The sequence below is a fragment of the Eretmochelys imbricata genome, chromosome 10 (genome assembly GCF_965152235.1).
Source record: "Eretmochelys imbricata isolate rEreImb1 chromosome 10, rEreImb1.hap1, whole genome shotgun sequence".
Classification (NCBI taxonomy): Eukaryota; Metazoa; Chordata; order Testudines; family Cheloniidae; genus Eretmochelys; species Eretmochelys imbricata.
The window spans coordinates 40,765,165-40,779,678 of NC_135581.1; positions in this window are offsets into that span (position 1 = coordinate 40,765,165).

Below are 14,514 nucleotides of genomic sequence, written 5' to 3' on the forward strand. Positions count from 1 at the left end.
TCTCCGGGACTCCTGCCTCAATGTGTTGGTGTGTGATGTCATGGGTAACACCTGAATCCCATCACATTCCAATGCCCAGAATGAACACGGGGCATTTTCCTGGCCTGCAGGCTTGTCTTTGCAATGATAATAAATTGCAAAACTATGCAGGAGAACAAAATTCCCAGCAGCTTCCTGAGCCAGCTCCATGCTGCATGGTGCACAGGCTGTCACCACAATCTGGACTGCATTTATTGTTTTCATACACTGGGCTCGGGTCCTTGATTTCAGTCCAGATCAGCTCATTAGGGATCAAGAAGTCAAAGCCACCGACAGCCTTTAGGAGCTGATGGGATCCTCTGCTGGGCTTCCCAGCTCCCTGTATACTCAGGCAATCTTGCAATACAAGGGCCTGTACGGTGACGCCTGATTTGGAGGTGGATAGATCCACAACTCCAAAGGAGAGCTGAGTTCTTAGTACTCAACAGGAGGCACTAAGCACTCATAACATTGGGCCTCAGGTGTCCAGGAAGATGGCTGGAAGGTCCAGGATGCATGGAATGCTAATCCCACAGAGGTCTGGACTAGCCAACACCAACAGTGTGTGCTCTTTTCTAGGCTGTCACTATGCAGAGTAAGGAATTCATTATAGGCCTCTTCCGACTGCCACTCTGAATACAGGAGGACAATGGTCACCCAGAACATGACAGCGGAGGGGTCCAGGTTCCTAGAACCCCCTGGTAACAGGCAGGAGAGAGTTGCATTAAAATTTACAGCTTAAGAACCTGTTAACGCCAGGGCTGGATTAACCTTTTGTGGGCCCTGGCGCCAAACATATTTGTGGGCCCCAGTATAGTCTTTGTGAGCTCCGAGTGTGGGCCTGGTGTGGCAGTGCCATTGTATACCCGGTACCGAATCTCAAGAGACATTTTTCATTTTGATCACACAGCTCTGCATGACTATCTGCATTGCCATACCCAGCTCCCTCAGCCCCCAGTTTTTCTCATTAAGCTGTATAGCCATGTGGGTTTACCAGTGTCCACATTGCATCCGATGAAGTGAGCTACAGCTCACTTAAGCTTATTCTTAAATAAATTTGTTAGTCTCTAAGGTGCCACAAGTCCACCTTTTCTTTTTGCGAATACAGACTAACACGGCTGCTACTCTGAAACCTGTCACAGTAAGCAGTAATTTCACAACGATCAGGGGAAACTCCCCACAGATTTATCTACTTCCTCATTCAGACCTTCTATAGCCATGTCTCCACAGAACCACTGTATGTGGTTCTGGTCTCAGCTCAATAAAGTTTCACAGCCAGCAGATACCTGATCAATTCTGACAAATCCCTCCCTCAGCACTCATCCTGCCATTTGAGCAAGCCACTTGCAAACACCATTTCCCCAAAGTGAGACTTAGCCCCTGGGAACCTGAAGTCACCAGCCTTTCTCCCTCTTCTCCCACCTACACGCTAGTCTACTACTTGGTCACCACCACCTCTCCCTATGCTTGTTTCCCTTCTACCTTGGACATGCTCCCTAGCCAGCTAGGGCTATTCTTCCGCTGCAAGCATCATCTGCTTCCTCTTTCCCTGCTCCCCTTCACATTCCTTTCCTACTGGTAACCTCTGTTCCTTGAGGTTAACTCCAGTTTCTTTATCCACTCCTAGGTTAATGGCCCCCAGTAGTCACAGAGCCACCTGCAGCTTCTCTGGCTACAGCCATGGGGCCAACTGCCAGAGGCCAACCCTAGATAGCTGCAGCTGCTAGCAAGGGAGGGGTGGCAATTCCAAGGCTGAGCATGCTTGAACCTTGCAACGGCAGCACTAGGGCTTCTAAATTCTCAGCGCTGGCCCTAGACAGCTGCACACTCTGGAGTTAGGCGCTTCCCTCCTCTAGGCCATGGTTTTAAGTACCTGAGATGCCCATCACCTGCAGCAGAGGCCACCAATTCCCATGCATCTCTCAGCTAGCACACAGTCATGCAGAAAGTGCAGCCTGAATGATTTTGGAAGCTGGAGTGCCAGGAGGTTCCCATCCCTGATCAGCAGCTCTGCAACAAGCTCACATGGACCTCCACTGCTGTGGGACCAGGACCCTGTGAAGACAGGGGAGTTACCTGTGTATAACCATTCTGGACAAAGCCTGTTGAAGTGGGAGTCTTTTCATTGTCTTTAATGTGCTGTGTATAGAAGCAAAGGACCCCATTCTAGACTCCAGGAGCAAAGTGCATTCTATGCTGCACTGGTTTACTGTTGTACCAGGAAGGTCTCACGTTACCGAGTGAATAAGCAGCACCTAACTTTTCCCGAGAGGCCTCCTGCCCAATTACTAAATGTAAACCTGCTTCGCTTACCAAGGCTGAAAATGTCAGGACGTATGGTCACAAATGCAAGGCACTTCTGACTTCAGCAGGAGTTTTGGATATGCACAGAACAGAGACAGGACTAGTTCCCCGCCTGGTTACAGAACTGCAGTCAAGTGGAACAATTTTCAGTTTGTGTGATTGGAGGACATCTGATCCATATTGTAAGACTGTCTTACATAAATGAGGAAAAGTTGAGGTGCTTTTGTTATTCTTTTCTTCCACTCTTCATTTCTGTGGGGAATTTGCCAATGCAATATCATCGTCTTCTTTTTAAACAAACAAAGCTAAAAAAAATGGCAATAGCTATTGAAAATAGCAATCCCAGTCCTAGTTAGCACTGGGAAGACCCTAGCATTTGTTGCTCAATTTTATCCTACTTTTTCTACAGCAAGTTACAGTGGATCAGTATATTTGATTTGGGAGAAATGAAATAACAGCTGCTCAAATTGATCTTGAGAAACTCCTGAATTTTGAGGGTGTTCAAATCTGGAAGGCAGGTGCTAGATTCCCTTTCTGAATATTGGATAAATCTGGTAAGGAAAACTCAATTTCTGCTTCCATAGCTCAGAAGCAGAAATCCTCCTGTGTGCCTGGTACTGTACCTAAAGCTGCCCAGGTCCTCTAGTAGAGCCTCCCCTCCCTTAATTTTCATTTTAACTTCTCCTGGTGGGGTCCACATACCTCCCCTGCTAGCCTTCAGATAGAGAGGTCCACTGAACCTCTCTATCCATTTCACCAGTTCCTTCTTTGGGGGCTGCCAAGCGAGGTCACACCAGCATCCCTAAGACTGTCTGAGGAAGTCTTCTAAGGGTGATATCTGGGCCAAAGCCCTCTACTCCTTGGGCATACTTGTTCCCCATTCACAGTGCCACCCCCTTCTAGCAGCCAGTTCCCCATTCGCAGCAAGCTGCAGCGCATGAGATCTCAGCTTCCCCACTCTTTCCCCCCTCCCTTTCCTGTTGCTAGTGGCCAAGGGTATGCTGGGAAATGTAGTTCCCTCCCTGCTCCAGGGCTGGCTCTCTAGGCAGGGAGCTGGCCAAGGAACTACAGCTCCCAGGGCCACTTGGGTTCTCAGCTCACATGCTGGATCCCTGCTGCTCTGAGGCTCACTGTCAGAGCTTCTGCAATGCTGCCAGAGGGGAGGAAGTGAGTGTTATGAGGCCCCTTCTGAGCTTGGGTCCGGCACTATGGTGCCATTGGCATCATGGTAAATCCCGGTCCTGGTGAACGCTGACACTGATTTAAACAAGCCAACAACAGGGTGGTAGAATCTGGTACTTCCAAACCAGAGGCAAACAAAACCTGATGACCAAAGAGCAACATTTGTGACTGTCAAGGCTGATTCCCCACTCTGGCGCTTCGAGTGCAGAAGGTGGGGGCCCGCAAGGATTCTAAAAATTAATCCTGGCCGCTCCAGGCCAGTATTAAACTCCCAAGGTTACAGCTTCTCTCTGACCTTGGATTGGTAGATGCTGCCACCACCCAAGTGCAAAAAAAAAAATCCCTTTTGGACCCAGGAAGGCGCACTTGGGAATTCCTCCCTGTGGGGTACCCGCAAGCCCTTTCACCCCCTCTCCGGGGAAGAGCTGAGAAAGAAAACAAAGAAAATCAGCTGTTGCCACCAGCTAATTAAACAACATGTGCACAAACCTCTTAGGACAGAAAACCCCAATCCTGTTCTTAAAAAGGTAAATTTTATTTAAAAAAAGAAAGAAAGAAAATACATCTAAAAACTCAGACTATTGCTAGATTTTAAAAAGAACCACCTATAAGGATTAAGCATCAAAATAACTAACTTTCTCGAGGTCCAGTTTAAAGATTACAAGCAAAACAAAAGCACCTGGGGTTAGCACAGAGGAATCCACAAACCCTACAGAAATAAAAGATAAACCTAATTGCGTCTTCCTAGACATTTCCTGATCTACTTACATATCTGGGGTTTCAAATAAGTAGTTTTAAGTATGATTTGATGATTTTTCATACCTGGCACAAGCTTCTTACAGCATTGCTGCTCTGTGTCTCCTCTCCAGAGAGAACAACAACAGACAGACAAAGGGAAAGCTTTTTCCCAATTTTAAAAAGTTCTAGCCCTCCCATTGGCTCTTTTGGTCAGATGTCCACTCCCTTCCTTTTACCTATGGGCTTTTTTAACCCTTTACAGGTAAAGCAAGCAGAGAACAGCTACTAACAGGGATTTTGTAGCTAACTGGTTGGCTAGGTGTCAATAAAAGGGAGCTACCCCCCTTCATTTATCACAGTGACCAATGGCCTTGGAGTATGCAAATGACCCCATGTGACTTGCATGCCAGTTGGCTGCGTTACCTCTGATATCACCCTCTTCCCACCCAACAATAAATAAAAAATCTCCCAGTCTAAAGACGGGAAGGTGAGATCAAGAGAGCGCAAGATCCTGTGCAGGGATGTAGTAAAAATGTGCCTCTCATTACTGTCCAGAGTGATTCATCTTGGGGTGGGCCCTAGCGACACAGGCTGGATCCACAGCCAGAGTCTGACTTTCCCAAAGTTCGATAATGCCCAGATATGGAGCATGCAGGTCATCCCTGTTACAGAGACGGAGACAGCTGTGGATTCTGGGCACAGCTCAGGGGGGGAAGGGGTCCTGATGCAGGGGTTGGTTTGGATTCATCTACTGGCCACTTTTGAATAGCAGTAAAGGAATCGGTGGAGCCTCACCCTGGTGCACAAATTCAGTACAAGCCCCTTGGCCTGCACCACGTTAATCCTGAGCTGGGAGACTGCAAGAGCAGCAACCAGTAGGGAGCCTGTGCCCCCACACTGCTGTGAAGGGGTGTGTGATGCTAGCAGGCAGCTGGTCACAGGGTGTCTGCCCGCCCAGGTTCTCCCGTGCAGAGGGCAGTGAGGAGAGCCAGTCCATGTCACCCTGATGTATAGTGCTAGCAGCCCAGGGTCAGGGGTGTTCCTGGAGCACATTGGCTTGTAGGGTGTCTGCACTGCAGCCCTGCCCCAGCGTTAGGGAGACGCAGCCACCTCCCTGGCCCTGGTTCACCTGGGGGCCAAGTATGAGGGACGTGAGACTGGGGGAGGGGGCAGAGTAGGGCTAAACCAGGTGTCCTTGAGACCCGCTACTGGGTATAGGCCTGCTCACACCATCCTGCCCTGCCCTGCCCTGCTCTGTTCTGCCCCCAATCTTGCCAGCAGTGTGGGGATACAGTCCATCTCCTCCCACGCTGACAGCCAGGCAGGGCTTGAGGGGCAGGCTGGGAGCAGTGGTTCAAGGGAGAAGAAAGGGGTATGTGGGTGGAATGGCAGGCCGAAGGGCAGGGGTTCAGGGAGGTGGGGGAAGGGCTGCAGGCTGTGGAGAAGAGGGATAAGGATGGGTAAAAAGGCAGAGGGCGGAGAAGTCCAAACAGGCAGAATTGTGAGGGGAAGAGTGTGGCAAGGAGGGGGAGAAGGAGAGATGGGCAGGCGGGTGGGGTAGTGGGCACCATAGGGGCAGGTGAGTGCAGGTTGAGGGGAATGGATGGCACTGCAGGGGATAGGGAAAGGGCAGGACTGCTGGGGGAAGGATGGGCATGGGGGGGATGGGTGGCACAACAGGAGGAGGGGCAGCCTGGCAGGAGGAGGGGCAGGCAGGTAGGGAGTGGGGGGGAAAGGGCAGGTGAGTGGCATAGCAGGGCAGCCTGGCAGGGGGAGGGGCAGGTAGGTAGGTGGTGGGTGGCATGACAGGGGGAGGGGCAGGCAGGGGGAGGGGAACAGGGCAGGTGAGTGGCACAGCAGGGGGAGGGGCCAGTATGTAGGACTATGGCAAAGTGACACTAAGGCACTGACAACAGTGAGCTTGTATTATTTTCCTGGATGGACAGCCTGTCCCCTCACAGCCCAGGCACCCGACGGCCCTGGAGAATGAGCTGGCTCAGAGCAGCATCACTTTCAGTGTGATACAGGAGGTCAGCATAGAAGATCTGGCCTTGGAGTTTATGACTGTCATTCAGAGGAGAGACGTGGGTTTGTAAAGGTGCAGTTTTGCCAATGTAAAATCCCGTCCTTCTATTTACCTCCACAAATGATGAACCCATGAGCATCTGGGCTCTTCGACTGTGTAGCCAATGGAGCCAGGACAGACCTGAGCAGCGCTGGAAAGCCCAAAGGCGTTCCTGGCAGCACGACTGCTGTCATCATGGACATGGCTTTTTCCTAGGTGTGGCAGTGTAGCCTAAGAGACATGGTGCTAGATGGGACCCTGTGTCAAGGCTAATTCCCCACTCTGGCACTCCGAGTGCAGAAGGTGGAGGCCCGCAAGGATTCTAAAAATTAATACTGGCCATTCCAGGCTTGTATTAAACTCCCCAGGTTACAGTTTTTCTCTGACCTTGGATAGGTAGATGCTGCCACCACTCAAGTGCAGAACCCCTCTGAGAGCCCAGGAAGGTGCACTTGGGAATTCCTTCCTGTAGGGTACCCTCAAGCCCTTTCACACCCCCTCTGGGGAAGAGCTGAGAAAGGGGGAAAAAAAAGGAAATCAGCTGTTGCCACCAGCTAATTAAACAACATGCACAAACCTCTTAAGATACAAAAATCAAATTCTGTTCTTAAAAAAGGTAATTTTTATTAATTAAAAAAGAAAGAAAGAAAATACATCTGGGAACTCAGGCTATTGCTAGATTTTAAAAGCGCAACTACAAGGATTAAGCACCCAGAATAGCTTTCTTGAGGTCCAGCTTAAAGGTTACAAGCAAAACAAAAGCACTGGGGTTAGCACGGAGGAATCCACAAACCATACTGAAATAAAAGGGATAAACCTAATCACATCTTCCTAGACATTCCTGACCTACTTACATATCTGGGGTTTTAAATGAGTAGTTTCTAGGTATGATACTAATGATTTTTTCATACCTGGACCAAGCTTCTTACAGCATAGCTGCTGCCTTGTCTGCCTCTCCCCAGGAGAACAACAGGCAGAGAAAAGGGGAGACTTTTTTTCAATTTTAAAAAGTTCTAGCCTTCCCATTGGCTCTTTTGGCCAGGTGCCCACTCACTTCCTTTTACCTATGCATAGCAGAGAGACTTTTTAACGCTTTATAGGTAGAACAATTAGAAAACAGTTACCAAGAGGGATTTTATAGCTACTGGCTGGCTGGGTGTCCATAAAAGAGAGCTACCCCACTCCCTTCATTTATCACACCCTGCAAACCTGTGTTCTTTTCCCAGCTGTGCTGGCTGACTGTGGTCAACTCACGTCCTCTCTTTGTGCCTCAGTTTCCCCTCCCACACTTTTTTTAGACTGCAGGGACTGTCTTAATAGGTCCCCTCAGTAGCCCTACTCTCAGTAGGGACTCATAGGTGCTAATCTAATAATAATCAGAGTTGGGGGAGTGGCAGGAGTGCTACAGGTACCATGGCGTTTCTGACCCCTATGTCTTAAAGGTATAGCTAGGCCTGCTGGAGCACAGAACTGATCTCTGGGTGGAGGGGAACAAGGCAGATGTGTGACTGGGAGACACGGAGGTAAGAGTGTGTATTTGTGGGAGTGTGTGGGGTGGGGCTGTGTGCACATGGCTGTCTGTACTATTTGTGTATTATTGTATATATGTGCATATTCGTGTGTGTGTCGGAATGTGGACATGTGGGGGTGATATGTACATGTTGTATATTCAGGTGTGTGTGCACAGGGGAGAGAGTACTGTCTGCATATATTTGTGGGTGCAGTTTTATGTATCTCTATGTGTGTGTGTGTGTGTTTCATTCTCTCTCTTCCAGGGCCAAGTGCAGCCTGCTCTTTAAGCAACTCTGCAGTCAGTCACCCAGCCAACTTCTCACCTGGCGCCTTCCCTAGCCACTTGAACAGAAGAGCTAAGATAGGGAGAAGACTGATCATCACTCATTTGCATCTCTGGCCTCAGAGTGGCTTTGTCACCTTCCTTTTCTTTCATGCAAAATAGACCCTGCCTGCCTAGCCGGAAAGTCCTAGAGGACGGAATACAAACTGAGCCAGTAGGGTTGGGAGGTGTAGAGCAGTCCCACACTGAGGGTATGTCTACACTGGCAGAGTTACAGTGCCAGGAGTTACAGCGACTCTCAGAGAGCACCGAAGGGAAACCGCTGTTGTGTGTTCACACTGTCAGCTGCCTGCGCAATAGCATGTTCACACTTGCGGCATTTTCAGCGGTATTCGGAGGGGGGCACTCTGGGCAGCTATCCCACAGATCATCTCTTCCTCTTCTGCCGCTAAGAGTTGTGGGAAGACAGAGGGGGTTGCGGGGCATCCTGGGTCCTGTCACAATGCCCCATGATGCATTGCTTCGCATCCCAGCAATCCCTGTGCTTCCTTCCGCATTTGGTGCCATCTTTCAACAGTTTGTGAACTCTGCCTCTTCGGTCTGCAGAAATGGATCCCGAACTGTTGACCAGTATGCTGCTCGCTCTGACCAACATGTCACGAGTGGCAGTGGAGTTATTCCTTAAACTACAAAGGCAAGAGGAGTGTGACATTGATCTCACCATGTGTACTAGCTACGACACGAGATTGCTTGTGGGATTCACAGAGGTGCTGACCACAGTGGAATGTCACTTTTGGGCTCGGGAAACAAGCTGAATGGTGGGATCACATCGTCATGCACGTCTGGGATGACGAGCAGTGGCTGCAGAACTTTTGGATGAGGAAAGCCACATTCATGGGACTGTGTGATGAGCTCGCCCCAGCCCTGCAGCTCAAGGACACAAGAATGATGCCGTGAGGCAGAAATTTGAAGCTGAAAGCCACTAATATTTGTTGCTATGCTCGGGAGTGCAGTGCTTGTAATGCTAGGAGGTGATTGTGATTGGTGCAGACGATGCAATATGAAGGTTTAACATAATTGTCTGTTGCTTTGCAAGGCTCTTTTTGCTTTCAATTAATAGAATAAAGATTGCTTTCAAACCAACACTATTATTTTATTAAAAAACAACAACCAGAAGAGAGAGTCAAACAAAAAAACACATCAGCACTGAGGGGGTGGGGGAAGGGAAGGTCCCAGGAAGAGGTGGGGTCCCAGAACGGCTAAAGATTTGTGTATGTCCAGGGATCATATCCAACCATCTCCTTTAGAATACAATGCAGCAGGTACTGTACTTCAGCAGGGCCAAACTGCAAAGGGATGCTTGTTGAGTGCAGTGGGTACTGGGAATCTGCAGTGCTGGACTGTGACGGGGGAGGAGTGGAATGCTGTGAGTACAGAGGGGAGCCAGGAGATTGATCAGAGTGTGTTGGCAGTGTCGGGAGGAGGGGGGGCGGGGGGCGCTGCGACAAAGAGTTTTGTGACAGTGGCTGCAGGGGAGGGTGGGCACAGAGTTGCTCAGTTTGCAGTGCTAGTATCACCTGGAGTGTATCTGCTTGGCGCTCCATAACATTTAAGAGCCGCTCTGTGGCTTCATTCTGGTGTGCTGCGTTCTCCTTTCGGTCCCTCTTCTGGCTGTCCCGCCACTCCTTCAGTTCCTGTTCTTCGGACACTGAGTGTTTGATAACCTCACGCAGAAAGTCCTCCTTAGTTCTTCATGGCCGCTTTCTAATTCTGCGCAGCCATTCAGCCAGCGATAACAAAGAGGGAGGCTGGGCTCCCAAGGTCATCTCTGTGAAGTTTAAACGCAACATTTTACAGAAGCAGTATTGTTTGCAACACACACAACACTGATTTGGTGATTTAAAACACAGCCAGTATTCACATACCTGTCACTAACTGGCTGACCCCAGGCAAGCACACATGAGCCATAAGACCCCCAAAATGGTGAGTAGCTGCAGGGGCAGGGTAAATCACTGTTCCCGGACCCTGCTGTACACTGGGCACGTGGCTTTTGGGCACTGTTGGGGAGGCGCCTGATAATCATTCCTGTCCCCACATTTTCCACAGAATGTGATCACTATGGAAGATATCTCACTGCTGAGGATGAGCAGGGAATCAAAGAAGGGTCTTCTCCAAGACTGCAGCTTCCACTCTGGCTCTTATGCGGCTCGCCTGTGTGCAGCACTTGTTCCCCCACCCCCACCCCCTGTGATAGCACAGTGGCACGGGAAAGTTACCGTTAATGGGGCAAGAAACAAAGCCGCTCTGCCAAAGAACCCAAGGCAGTGGATTGCCCAGTATCTCCATGAGAGTTTCCTGGAGATCTCTGACGCAGATTCCTGTGAAGTGAGGGAGTCAATCAACAGCCTGTTCCGCCTCTCAGACTAGGCATGTGGTACGTGCATCATACAGAGACAAGCCTGCTTTCTGCAACCCTCCTGCCCCCAACAACTCGCCTCAGCGATTCCCAAAATCAAATCCACTTACCAGGGGCCTCCTCTCCTGTTTGCGCTTCACCAAGATCCGACAGCTGTGACTGGCTAGCTTCCTCCGGGATAGAAAAGAGCTCCTGGCTGCATGCATCTCTGACCTCCAAGTCATCCTCTGCCTCTGGGTCCCCCTCCCCCTCCACATCCTAGTCCAAGATTTCCTCCTCCTGGCTCAGTCCACTCTCTACTGGCATGCAAGCAGCCGAAGTATCCACAATGGCCTTCAGCGTGGAGGTGGGGTCACCACCGAGTATCGCGTCCAGCTCTTTGTAGAACCAGCAGCTCATGGGCGCATCATCAGAGCGGCAATTTGCCTCATGTGCCTTGTGGCAGGCATTCCACAGCTCTTTCACTTTGACCCTGCACTGCACTGTGTCCTGCTCATGGCCCCTTTCTGTCATGCATCATGAAATCCGTCCGTAGGTATCATAATTCCTATGGCTGGAGCACAGCTAGGACTAGACAGCCTCCTCTCCCAAAATGCCGATGAGGTCCAGCAACTCGGCGTTGCTCCAAGCGGGGATCGCCTGGTGCATGGAGCAGGCATGGCCACCTGGAAAGATGCGTTGAGACCACCGCATGCATCACCGAACAAACAGGAAGGGGACTTTCAAAATTCCAAAGGAATTTATGGGGTGGGGATGACGGTTGGTCACCTGAGGGCAGGGCAGTAGAGTTCAAACCGATGAACAGAGAGGCAAGAACAGGCATTGTGGGACACCTCCAAGAGGCCAATCACAGCGCTGTAATTGACCAGGGTGTCTACATTGGCACCGCGGCGCGGTAAAAGCCGTACGTCTCTCATTGGGGTGGGTTTTTTTACAGAGCTGCAACTGTTCAGTTTCTGCGCACTAAGTGGCTTGGCAATGTGTAGACCTCAGAAGTTATAGCTCAGAAAGCTGCTTTACTGTGCAAAAACTTACCAGTGTAGACAGGGCCTGAGCCAGCAAGGGTTGATGAGCTGACAGGTAATGAATGGGCCACTTAAAAAGCAGGCTGGCTATGGAGAAAGATGACCTTTCTGCAGGGGCTGCCCACTGCAAGAGACTGCTGGAGGAAAGGGCAGAGGACCATAGGGTTTTTTTCTGTTCTAGGACTCTTCCTGTGGTTTATTATAAAGAGAGTACTGGGTGGGCTGTACTCACTTGGCAAGGCTCAGGGTTGCAAATTTTGGTTGGATATATTCCTGGAGATTTCATCACATGGCATAATGATTAATTCCTGGAGATTCCAGGCCAATCCTGGAGGGTTGGCAACCCCAGTCGATGCTTGAGGTGCCTAATGAGACTAGTGGACTAGTGCAGGAAACCCCTTTCCTGACCCCGGGGGGGGGGAGGGGGGGAGAATGGCAGGAATAAACTCAGGAGGCTTTTGAATCTGATCCCTGCTTGAGTCTGCCCTGTAGTTCGCCTTGTAGCCTGCAGGTCACATCCACCATCCACCTCCACATCCACTATTACCTCACTTTTGCAATGGTGATCTAGAGAGCCACAGTAGCACAGCACTGTGGACACAGCCTGCCTGTATCAGGAAGTGCAGAGGCAGGAAAAGTGAGCTGGAGAGCAGCATGGAGGATAGACAGAAAGTAGGTCTTTAGGAATGCAAGAGTGACGCTGTGTGTAGCACTGTAGCGAGGTCAGGACTTATGGGTGCAGCGCCTCCTGCTGGTCATCTTGAGAATTAGCTGAACTCCAGCTCTGAAGCGCCCTCTGCTGGCAGTGTTTCACCTGCCTATGGACCACAGTGCCCCTTTACTTTGGGGTTCTGCCCCAGCAGTACCCCCACATACTGGGTCTCCCCTCCCTGGTCACATCCACCTTCCAGCTGTGGGCTGCACCATGCAGGAGCTAGGGTTGCCAGACGTCTGGTTTTCGACTGGAATGCCCAGTTGAGAAGGGACCTGGCGGCTCATGTTGGCACGGCCAACTGGACTGTTAGAAGTCAGGTTGGTGGTGCAGCGGGGGCCTGGGGCTAAGGCAGGTTCCCCGCCTGCCCTAGTTCCGCGTGGCTTCTGGAAGCAGCTGCCAGGTCCCTGCAGCCCCTAGATACATTGGTGGCCAGGGAGACTCTGCGCGCTGCCCCCACCCTGAGTGCCAGCTCCACAGCTCCCATTGGCTGGGAACCACAACCAATGGGAGTTGCAGGGGCAATGCCTGCAGGCGCAAGGGCAGTCTGCGGTGCCTCCCTGGCCACCCATGCATCTAGGGGCTGCAGGGACCTGGCGGCCGCTTCCCAGGAGCCGCGGTAAGCACCACTGGGACCCTGCACCCCAAACCTTCTCCCGCAACCCAACCCCCTGCCTCAGCCCCCTCCTGCACCCTAAACCCCTCATCCTCAGCCCCACTCTAGAGCCCACACCCCCAGCCAGAGCCCTCATGCACCCCAACTGCCTGCCCCAGCCTGGAGTCCCCTCCTTCACCCCAAACCCCTCATCCCTGGATCTACCCCAGAGCCCACACCCCTAGCCAGCGCCCTCACCCTCCTCCCACACCTCAACCCCCCTGCCCCAGCCTGGAGCCCCTTCCCACACCCTGAACACCTCTGCACCATCCCCCAGCCTGGAGTCCTCTCCTGCACCCCAAACCCTCATCCTCAGCCTCACCCAAGAGCCTACACCCCCAGGCTGAGCCCTCACCCCCTGCCCCAGCCCAGAGCCACACACACACTCTGAACCCCTCATTTCTGGCCCCACCCCACAGCCCCAGTTAGAGCCCTCACCTCCTCCCACACCCCAACCCCCTGCCCCAGCCCAGTGAAAGTGAGTAAGGGTGGGGGAGAGCCAGCCACCGAGGGAGGGGGCATGTAGTGAGCCAGGGGCAGGGCCTTGGGGAATGAGTGAGGCTAGGATATTTGGTTTTGTAGCCATTAGAAAGTTGAACACTAAGCCTGGTCGTATTGGAAAACCTGGGAAGTGTGTGGGCGCAAGCCCACCCACTGCTAAAGGCCCCTCCCCCAGCCTAGCGGGAGGGACCACTGGACCCAGAGACCAACTGATCTGGGGGGACAACTAATAAAAAACAGGAACCAGAGTGAGGGTCAAAGGTTCAAAATAAGGATACCGGATGGGGACACCGAGCAGAGAACCCCGGACAGCGCCCACTGCTCCTCAAAGCTGTTGAGGGAGCCAGCGGACACTGCCCAGTGGAACTCTGCCCTGATGAACACTAAGCCTGGTGTTAAGGTGGCTCCACAGAGCTACAGGAAGGCTCTCGCTCCCCAGTAAAGGTTATTGCCATAGCTCTAGGCCCCTAGTGCACTGGAGAGGGCTCTTCCACAAGGGAGCAGGGTTAGGGTTCTTATTACGGAGTTGATTTGTGATGCACCAACAGGCTGTGCTGGTCACAGAGAGAGACCTGGGGCCTGATACGAGTCCCACACTGCAGAGGGCCCTGCCCCCAACAGCTTGTGCTCCCAAGACTGTAGAGGCCAGAGCCATGCTGCCCCTGTGCCCCTCTGAGGCACATCACCTGCTCCCTACGAATCCAGGCAGCCAGCAAGATCCATGGGCTGGTGCTGGGGGGCAGAGCCATGGCCTTGTCACTCCCCTGCCCATCTCCCTCCCTGGGGGGTGCACTGTGCTCCCAGTGGAGTAGGGAGGGGGCAGCCGCTGTGTGTGCAGAGACTGCAAACCTGACTGTCCCTTATGCCTGTCAGTCAAAGTGTGGGGTGGGCTCTTAGCTCCCTCTCCGGGACCATTGAGCACCCATCTCAGGTGCAGGTAGAGCCCAGCTCTAGAGGCCATTCCTGTGGCACTTGGGACATCATCAACCAACTGGGCTGAGCCTGGATTAGGCCTGGATGAGCAGCCAAACTCTCCAACCCTTCTGCTGAACTCTCAATCCCTGTGAGGTTCCCCCAGACCTGTCATGGTCTTGGGGCCACAG